The sequence below is a fragment of the Eleutherodactylus coqui genome, chromosome 3 (assembly GCF_035609145.1).
Source record: "Eleutherodactylus coqui strain aEleCoq1 chromosome 3, aEleCoq1.hap1, whole genome shotgun sequence".
Taxonomy (NCBI): domain Eukaryota; kingdom Metazoa; phylum Chordata; class Amphibia; order Anura; family Eleutherodactylidae; genus Eleutherodactylus; species Eleutherodactylus coqui.
Window position 1 is genome coordinate 168,027,687 of NC_089839.1, and position 10,691 is coordinate 168,038,377.

Genomic DNA, 10,691 nt, shown 5'->3' on the forward strand with positions numbered 1-10,691 from the left:
TACGGTAACCAGACAACTCCTTTAAAGCAGATGTTCCATCATACTAAGTTGTCCTGTTTTAGGGCAGCATAGCTCCATCACAGGTCCACTCTGCTAGTCTAAAAGGCACAAAAATATATACATGGTACCTATGGCTGTGAGTCCCATGTAAACATTAGGGGAGCGCGCCCCTTGCAACTTTCAGTTGTGACTGCTGTGTATCTAAATGGCGCCAGTCAATAACTGCTGTCCGGGGCCGAGGGAGGCGAGATAAGCGCTCCCCTAATGTATACAGCGGACTCGTACAGGTAAAAACTCCTGTGTTTCTCAGTAAATTCTACACTTTAGGCCAGATGACCTTATAGCCGGATGTCATCAGTTTTTGATCTGTATTCGCCACTGGATTTGCTGTCATTAGAGGCAATATGGGGGCAAAAACAGACAAAAATTGGTTATTCTTCATTTTTTAAAAGACAGTCATGAAAATACAACTGTGTGAATAGATACTTAGATTTATATTAGCTCTGTTTTATGGTCCACAAAACGCACACCGAATGCGGAGGTAAAATTCGCTCGTCTGAAAATAGCCCGTAGCTAACTTCACACGGGCGAGCGCAATATGGTGACATGAATCTGGCCCCCAAATCCATGTGAAATCCCCGGGAATGCGAAGCGGCTTCATGTGAAACTGGCCTTGCATCACTTCTGCTTTCAATGGGAGATCTTGCATCACATCGCGGTCACTGTGCACATTGCGCGATGCTGCCGCTGGCCCCATTGAAAACAGTGGGTGCTGTGATGCGAGAGCACACAGCATGATAAAACATATCGCGATTTGTTTCCTCATCGCATCGCGGTGCCATGCAGGGAAACATCGCTCATGTGTATGACCACGTTCAAAAGAATGGGGCTCATATTTGTGCGTCTTGCAAAGCACAAATCTGGCACAATTTTAGCGCCTGTGTGATGCCACCCTTAGACATATAAACATTTTGACCTTTTTTTTCTGCCTTTTCCAGATATTTAAGGACTGAAAAGCGAAGATTTATTTATCACACCAATATACTGTATTGTAGATATATTTGTATTGAAGATATCAGTTACCAAGACATTTCAAGTCTTCTCATTTACCTACTTCCCCTGGAAACATGTGGATGGAGTTCTGGAATATTTTTTGATACTCACACTGTAAGACAAAACACATGGAGGTTATTTAGGGTTTACTGGCAATCAAATCTCCCTCTGAGGATACAACCGTCATGAAGCCAGGGGGCCTGGATTTTTCCGCAATACTGCCTGTCTCCTTGGACCACAACTGGCGCCGGTTAATAGTCCAGCGACTCATCTGTTCTGTAGAAAGTTAAGCAAACTGGAGAAAGGTTATGAACCACACGCTGCATGACTCCTACATGTCATCCCTAGTGTACCGTGGTGATGTGGGGTGGACCGACTAAGCTGAAGCACCATGATGTCACACCATCCCTCTGATGTCCATTATACTGTTGCCACTTACTAGCATGATGTAAATGTCAGGTGACAACATTTTTTAAATGATTTTAGTTAAATTAGGGAACAGAATAGTAGCCCACGTGTGCACTGCTATACTGAGCGGGTATGGAGGACATTATGTAGTTGAGCTCCGATAAAGTAGGGAAACCTATGCAAAAAAGTACAGGGCTATTTGGGTCCATGGTAACAGACAGTAATTCCTACACCAGTAATTAAACAGAGCCGTGGAAGTCTAATTAATAGTTACTACACAACTCACAATTGCACCAGTATCCAGACTAGGTGGGATAACTGGACCTGGTGGCAGGGCTAACGCTCTGCTAATGTGGACCCTGGGGTATCAGGTTGTAGTATTTCCCCCTGTCTACCCAATGCTTTTTGAGCACCACTGACCAAAGGCATATTTACCTGAAGACCAGGTTGTCTGTGGCTTTTATCATAATGGATGGTTAGATCCTGGACAGACCTCTTTCTCCACACGTCCAACAACATTAGCAAAAGGTGTGGGGAATTAATTCAAGGATCATGGGAAAGAGGTGTGGAGGGGGGCAATTACTTCAGTCCAAGTGGTTTAGGTTTTGGTAGTGGTAACCAGCAGCAGAATGGGTCCACGTTTTATTTTTGTAGCCATACTGGACTTCTTAACCGTATCGCTTACTTGAGGACTAGTTTGATCAGCACCCTTACCCATGAACAAAGTGCCTTCCCCCTAGTGCAGCTGTGCCACATCCTGCCGCCAGCCCTACCTGCTGAAATGGCATCTTATCAGGACCAGTCATCACATAGCCGGGGCATAGTACTGCACCAACGCATACATTGCATGGATCACTTGGCCCAACCACCATATATAATTGGGTCACTGCAATGGTCTCCTACTTCATCTACTCATATTTTTTGTTGTGTTTTTTTTCTTTTTGACTTTTAAATAGAATTTGGGTGAAAACAGAAATTAATATCTTTCATATTCTGCATTTTATCCACGTAAACTACAATGAAAAATAGGTTCTGGATCACACCCAGTGTCATTATTAGAGATGAGCGAGCATACTCGCTAAAGACAATTGCTCGATCGAGCATTGTCCCTAGCGAGTATCTCCCCGCTCGGGAGAAAAGGTTCGGCTGCTGGCGCGTGTGACAGGTGAGTCGCGGCAGTCAGCAGGGGGGAGAGAGAGATCTCCCCTCCGTTCCTCCCCGCTCTTCCCTGCTGCTCCCCGCCGACAGCCGAATCTTTGCTCTCGAGCGGGCAGGTACTCGCTAAGGGCAATGCTCGCTCATCTCTAGTCATTATCATTTGTGTTGTCACCATGCGCAGTCCAGCCAAGTTCACACGGTGTTGTGGGGAGATATAGCGTGGTTATTCTAGGATAAGATCCTAGGTGGTTCTGTTCACATTAAGTTATACATACATTCTGAATATAATTGACAGTTTATATTATCCATGTACTATAATATCCCCAAAGACCAATGTGGATCACACATCTACTGGTGGAAATTGAAAGTGTTGTACCCAGAAGAAATTAGTGGAATTTCATGAAACATGGTTCATATGTTCAGAGTCATACCAAGAATAAATGCTAGTAGATTGGAATGAATCTAGACAAAGAATATTACTGTTTGGTACAGGTCTCAGTAAGAAGTGTGCCCACCGTGAGCACTTATACACTTTGATCCTTGCAGGTATTGAATCAATAAGTGTTCAGATATCTTGTTGGGGTCTCTCCAGGCCTGCATGACTTGTGCAGTCACTTGCTGTATAGAATGTGGTGCGTCTACCTATTGAGTCCCAGACATGCCCTATTAGAGATAAATCTGGGGACCGTGCAGGGAAATTCATGGTTGTGACATCTTGCAAGTCGTAGCTTGTGATGGATCCTGTATGTGGACGGGTGTTATCCTGTTGGAAGATACCCTTCACGATGACCATCCAAAATGGTATGACAACAGGGTGTACCACTCTGTCCACATACTGACGAGCAGTCATTGTGATTTCAACAACCGCCCACTTCATCCTGCTGTCATAACTGCAGGATGGACCTGTGTGGCAGTCTAACATCACAGCGGGGTGGGTTCATTCTCCAAAAGACCAATGGATACGTTGACGATTATCATTTTGCCACAGACAAAACCCATCTGTTCTTCACTCGTGTCTAGTTGCATCAAGCTGTACACCAGGTTTGTCCTTGCTGGCAGTGAAGTCGGGTTAATAGAACACACAGCATGGGGGTCTGAGAATGCAACCCAGCTTCTAGCAATTGGTTTATAATTTTTCGTGGGGTGACTCTGAACTTAACCACTGCTTGGATCTGTCTTGCAGTCACCTGTCTATCCACAACTGCCATCTGCACAATTTGGTGGTGTTCACGCGGTGTTGTCCTTCGGTGTGGACCTATGCCAGATCTGCAAGTACTGGAGCCTTCCTGTATCCACTGAGTAAACCCCATATACTGACATTGCACTAAGGCCAGTCTTTCTGGAAATGAGTTATATGATGTCCCCATTCGAACATTGCAATTATCCAATCTCTCAAAATCAGATATTTTGGTGCACGGAGTTCAAATTTTACGATTTAGCATACCTGGTCATAAATAGGACCTTCTTATGTAACACATGACTACCTGATTTTAGTTTATAACAAAGGGCCCCATAATTTCTATACTAATATATGTTCTACATCCAGTTTTAAATTATTAAGTACCTTTCATATGGAGAAACTTTGATACAAGTTTCGTAAACTTTCTACAACTTTGTCTGGGTGTAACACTTTCAATTTCCACCAGTTTATAACGGATGTCTTTTTGGCATATGTACGTTTGGCTAATCTACATCCTACTCTTTAAGTATAAAAAAATGCCACAAAAAAGTACAGAAATAGTTTATATAATGTATCATAATGCGTTGTTTTTTCTTCTGTACTACAGAATGCAGCAGAAAAATGCACCATCATCCAATGTGAACTTGGTCTGAGGAGTTTGATATTATACACGTTGTTGTACAACAGTTCTTCACGTCATTAAACATAATGACTTCCATTTTCCAGTTATTAGGAACATTAGATAAGATCTTCTATCCAGCATCTTCTTGAACACTTCCTTGGTTTCCTAGCACTGCTCTTGCTGCAGCTGTGCATATTTCCATGCCAAGACTCTTCCTATCCCCTGAAGTCCCAGAACACGAAGGAACTAAGATCACTCATTGCGTAATAAATCAGATGTTTTTAGGTTTTGGCCATCACTTTATGAGAAGGACAATATGTAGAATCTGTCTGTGAAAGTCAGAAGCTGAAGGAATTGTCCACTTGGGAAATGTCTCCTAAAAGTGACCGCTTTAATAAATAACTATCAAAGTGTTAGTTATAGTCACATATCCTGCTCACCTTATTGCTGAACTAACAAATACTAATCTAGACAGATGGCAAAGGTATTTTCAGGGACTTAAATATTGTATAGGATGGAACTGCAGTAGCGGGCACAGACACCTGTATGCATGAACTGCTGCACATATGTAAAGAATGAAAGAGATGCAGCCTTGTTCTTCTGCTAATCAGTTGCGGTCATCAGGCATCAGACACCCACTGAGAAATACTGCTAGCCTCTTGTAACCAAATAAAGTACTTTTGGCATAAATCCCTTTGGGGCGAGCTAGAACTATTGGATATGCCCAGCTACTACACTGTATCTTTTCAGATACTCTATTACTTCATCTGAGTGTATAGGTGGGGGATTTCCAATTGTTCTTCACCCACTTTCCCTCTCAGCAAGAGCTGCAAAGAGCATCTCCCTCTTACATTACATTTTATTACACAGATATCCCATTGATTTTCAATAGGTGAGTGTAATGAAAACTCCTCCAGCAATTTCCCCAAGACTCCCTACAGTATTGTTGGGGTGACCTTTTGAGCAAAATGCTCATTCACTGTATGGATGATCTACTGCGGTAACCAAATGCAGATTACCACTAATTGATGAGCTGCATCTGGACTTGTTAGGGTGCTTTCACACTGGCTGGAATTTGCCCGCATTATTCACCAAAATCTGCACTTTAATCGGCCACTGCAAATTCTGCACCAAAACCCACAAGTCTCATTGCGGATTTTGATGCAGTATTGCGGCAGAATTAAGCCATTTCCAATTCCGCTTCAGAATCCACATGGAGCCATCCAGATTTTGGTGCTTAATTTACTGCAGCTTGCAGTGTGTCATGTGGGCCAATTCAACTCCTGTAAAAGCACCCTTATTGCTTCAGTTGGCAAGTCCAGATGTAGCCCAGCAATTAGTGATGATCTGCATGTGGCTATCACAGACCATCTTTAGCATCTAAGGGCGTCCTTGGGCTTATTTACACTTCCGTATACGAGTTGTATATGAGATTCTCAGACAAAACTCACATTGGACAATTTATGGACACATCTGTGTTCTATCCGCGCGTCAGGAACAGTGGAAATAGTAGGGCATACAATCGTCCATGATAAAGATGAAAATAGGACATGCTGCAATTTTTTATTTACAACCCCAATTCAAAAATGAGATGCTGTGTAAAAAGTAAATAAGTGTACGAATCATAAAGCGTGCTGTAGTAAAGATTCATAAAAAACTGAAAACCCAACATGGCGACGTGCATGAGGATATATTATTTCCCCCCCAAAAAAGTGTCCCTAAGGGAGTAAGACCCCTGGGGTATGCCATCTATGGAAATCCTTGAAAAGACCTACAATACCTGGGATTAAACACTCTTCTAGATTACATTTCTGAACCGTGCTGTAGAAGAGTGCAAAATAAACAGCCATGTCTTCCAATGTGATACAACCCTTTTTAAGAATTTATTTTTTTAATATCTAGATAGATTTCATAGATTAAAGGCATAAAGTAAAGCTTGTCTCCTTCTTGAATCCAGAATAGCTGTACATGAAAACTGGTCTCAGTTTGTGAATTATCTTGCATAGATAAAACGGGATTGTCCTGTAGAAGCCTTAACAATATTAATGTGTTACATAAAATATTCACTGTATAAAAGCCAAAGCTGTTCAAATCATTATTTGTCATGCTGAAGAATACTGTGTTAGAAACTCGATTAAGACCAAACGCCGTAAATTTATGGCGCTTGGACCTGGGCTTTAATCCCTACGGATGGTAAAAGTACAGCACAGGATTAAAGCTCCTGCAATGTAGCAGAAGCAGGTCAGGTACTAGGCTTTCAGTGACAGCCAAGGACCTGGAGGAGAAGGCAGAAGCAGTTTTAACCTCTTCTTCCTTCTCTCTTGCAGACTATATGTCATTTAATGAGCACTGTGAAGTGAATAGAGATAGCGGAAGTGCCACTTCCACTGTTTGACCCAGCAATCACATGACCGCCAGGTGCCTCCTGCCATACCTAGCTGACCCAGATCAGCTCTGTTAGTGACTACTATCACTACAGGGGGATCTTTTTCCCTGTAACTGGTGTTCCTATGGATACTGCTCCTATGGATGTCCCATTTACAGTGGAAAAGACCTTGTGAATGACCCCCAGAGGACTTATGTGACATCATGGGGGACATAGATGTTTAAAAAAAAAAATGATTACGAGATAAATTTTAAAAATTACAGAATAAAATAAAAATATATATATAAGAAATAAAATGACCCAACGCCGGCCAAAACTGACGCTATATGTGTCCTGTACTTTATATATTTTTTAAAATTTATAGTAGTATATTTATGCTATTTTTTTTTTTTACTTTTTACCCCTGATTAAAATATTCTGTGAAAAAAAAGTTGTTGAAAAATTAGCTCTTTAGGTCACGGGAAAAAAAAAACGCAGCAAAAATAATTTTGGTAGCTGAAGAGAAAAAAAAGATAGGGCTGTAAAACCACCTCATTGGTAAAATCCCTAAAAAGTGTCTGGTCATTTAGGGCCAAAACACCCTGATAAGAGGTTAATTTAGCATCCAGTAAGTTCAAGACTTGTTTCTTGCATAGGACTGCCTACTGATCCAGAATCACATTAAAGGACTATTGTAGTCTGCAGCACCTGGTAGTTTATTTAATGTAGCTGGGTGTACGCCTTGACCTATAAGGATCCAGAATGCTTGTAATCTCACATCTGCTGGCTGAGAGCAACTTGTGTATGTTTGTCTGTCACCCTTTCAATGTTAACTTGCAAATATACACTGAAACATAGATTGGATATAATATATACATATAAGCAAAAAAAAAAGTTTTTCCTATGACCAAATTTATGTAAAACCACTTGGACCTTATGCAATTTTATATGCCATGTTTGAAATATATTGTTTATTAAAGTTTTTTTTATGAGATCTTTGTCGTATTCATTAGATCTACTCTATCACTATGGTCTCTGCAAACACTTAAATGAAGCTAATCCCAACATATGATGTGCAAATTACATTTACAGTACTGTCAACATTTTAGGCAAGTTTGGAAAAAATGCTGTAAAGTAAGATTTTTTTTCTTTTTCAAAAATATAAGTATTCTGATTGACTCCAAATTTATTCTGCAGAGGGGCAATTCCAAACATACAGCAAAGGTCATTAAGAATTGTCTTCAGTGTAAAGTAGTAGTTTTAGTTCTGGAAGTGATGATATGGCCCCCACAGAGCCCTGATCTCAACAACACCTTTCTTTTTGTTCTTTTTTTTTATCCCCTTTACATCTGTATTGAGCCACTTTGGGTTTTACTTAGCTTTTTTTTATTCCTGTAAGGTATGAACCGCTCACAGTAAGTATGTAAGATGGTTTTAAAACATTCCCATTGTCTGTACTCCTATTTCTGAGGACAAAGTCCCAATGTCCCAGGTAGTAGGGTTAAAGGCATCTCTAAGCTGATTGAACTTTGCCTTCTTAAAGTTTAGTATTTTTGTGGCTCCCTAATAAAAAGAACTCCATAGTGCAAAACAAATGGAAATTTATTATATCATGGTCACTATTTCCCAGGTGTTCCCCAATCTGCACCCCTGTTATTCTGTCAGGTCTATTGAGTAATATTAAGTCCAAAATGGCCATTTCTCTAGTTGGGTCCTGTACAAGTTGGGTAAGGTAATTATCTTTAGTTATTAGCAGAAACGTGTTACCTTTATGAGATCCACAGATTTTGGCATATATCCAGTTTATATCCAGATAGTTAAAGTCCCCCAAAATAATTACCTCATTGGTATTTGCTGCTTCATCTATTTGCTTCAATAGTAGATTTTTGGTGGCCTACAGAAAACCTCTAAGGATTTTATTATTGTTTTTCCCTCTATGTATTTCTACCCATAGAGACTCCCCATCTTTATCTCTCTTAAATATATCTTTCCGTAAAGTGGGCTATAAACAGGATTTTACTTAAAGACAAACCTCTCCCCCTCTTTCCTTTTTTTTGATCTCTTCTAAACAGACTTTAACCCTGTAAGCTCACTGTCCAGTTACAGCTTTCATCCAACCAGGTCTCTGTTATTCCCACTATGTCGTAGTTCTCAGACATTATTACTTCCAGTTTGTCTACTTTATTGGTCAGACTTCTAGCATTAGTCACCATACAGTTTAGAAGGTTTTGGTTATTTTTTTATATTGAGTATCCCTATTACCTATTCTACGAGTCCTAACTGTACAAACCCCTCTCACCGCCCTGTGCCCATTATCATTACTTAGTCCCTGATCACTGTCTACAATATCTTCCCCTCTATCTCTAGTGCTATCACATTATTTATTCTATATGCTGAATGCTGTAAAAATGTAATAAAGAAAATATGGTGGGATTTCTTTTTTTCCCAAATTATCCCCATCCCTCCAATAAATTTTTTAATAAATGTTATACAAAACATATGTACCCCAAAATGATGCCATTAAAAATACAACTTGTCTTGCAAAAAACAAGCCTTCATGCGGCTATGTCGAAGAAAAAATTTAAAAGTTATGGCTCCAGGAATGCAATGCCAAAAAAGATTGATTGTAAGAGCAGTGAGACTGTGGAACTCTCTGCCTGAGGACATGGTGATGGCAAAATCCATAGAGGAGTTTAAGAGGGGACTAGACGTCTTTCTAAAGTGCTACAGTATAACAGGATATAGATATTAGGTGTCCAGCGGGTTGTTGAATTCAAATGTTGATCCAGGGATTACTCTTTGATACCTTTCACTCCCTTCTCAGCCCTAAACCGCAGCCCCCTGTGACAGATCTCAGTGCCGAAGAGCTGGCTGCTTACTTCAAAAAGAAAAACTAAGCCATCCGGCAGGAAATAATTTCCCAGACTCAGACTAGCCCTGACCCCAGTCTTGTCAGTAACAGACCCTGCTCACTGTCTGTACTCAGACCAACGACAGAGGAAGAAGTCTCTAGATTGCTTTCGTCTGCTCGCCCCACCACCTGCGCTAGCGGCCCTCTCCCTTCACACCTTCTCCGGTCCCTCTCCCTGGTGGTTATCTCACATCTCACCACTATTTTCAACCTCTCTCTGGCCTCTGGCATTTTCCCTCCTCTTTCAAACATGCTATCATATGCCCACTGCTAAAGAAACCGACTCTGGACTCGACTGATGCTGCCAACTACCGACCCATCTCAAACCTCCCCTTCATCTCCAAACTACTAGAACACCTGGTTTACTCCCGCCTTATAAGCCATATATCAGAAAACTCTCTTTTCAACCCCCTACAGTCCAGCTTCCACCCCCAACACTCAACAGAAACCGCCCTTACAAAGGTGTCAAATCGAGGGGTGACTGTTGATCCTCCTCTATCTCTCCACAGCATTTGATACTGTTGACCACAAATGCCTCCTCAGTATGCTTTGCTCCATCGGCCTAAAGAACACTGCTCTCTCCTGGTTCTCCTACCTATCTGACTGCTCATTTAGTGTCTCCTTTGCTGGCTCCCCCCTCTTCCCCTTGCTGTTGCGGTCCCCTAGGGCTCAGTCCTTGGCCCCCTCCTTTTCTCTATGTACACAGCCCCTATTGGACAAGCCAATCTGATGACACCCAGTTATACATCTCTTACCATGACATCTCTGCACCTTTCCTCCAAAATATCACCAACTGTCTGTCCGCTGTCTCTAACACTATGTCCTCTCTCTACCTAACACAGAACCTCTCAAAAACTGACCTACTGGTGTTTCCGCCCTCTACTAACCAACCTCATCCTGACATCTCCATCTCCGTGTGGGGCGCCACCATAACTCCTAGACAACATGCCCACTGCCTTGGGGTCATATTTGACTCCGATCTCTCCTTTACCCC

At 41.5% G+C, this 10,691-nt stretch overlaps 1 protein-coding gene across 2 annotated transcripts in view; it reads left to right on the forward strand.

The window, feature by feature from the left end:
• The window catches only part of NINJ1 (ninjurin 1), a 46,368-nt gene extending 38,590 nt beyond the window's left edge, over nt 1–7,778 (forward strand). The window contains exon 4 of one of the 2 annotated variants that reach the window (XM_066596509.1): nt 999–7,778. The gene's annotated coding sequence lies outside the window, so the exon portion shown is untranslated. The remainder of the gene's footprint in view (nt 1–998) is intronic. The other variant, XM_066596511.1, reaches the window with a different exon arrangement.
• The last annotated feature ends 2,913 nt before the right edge of the window (nt 7,779–10,691 follow it).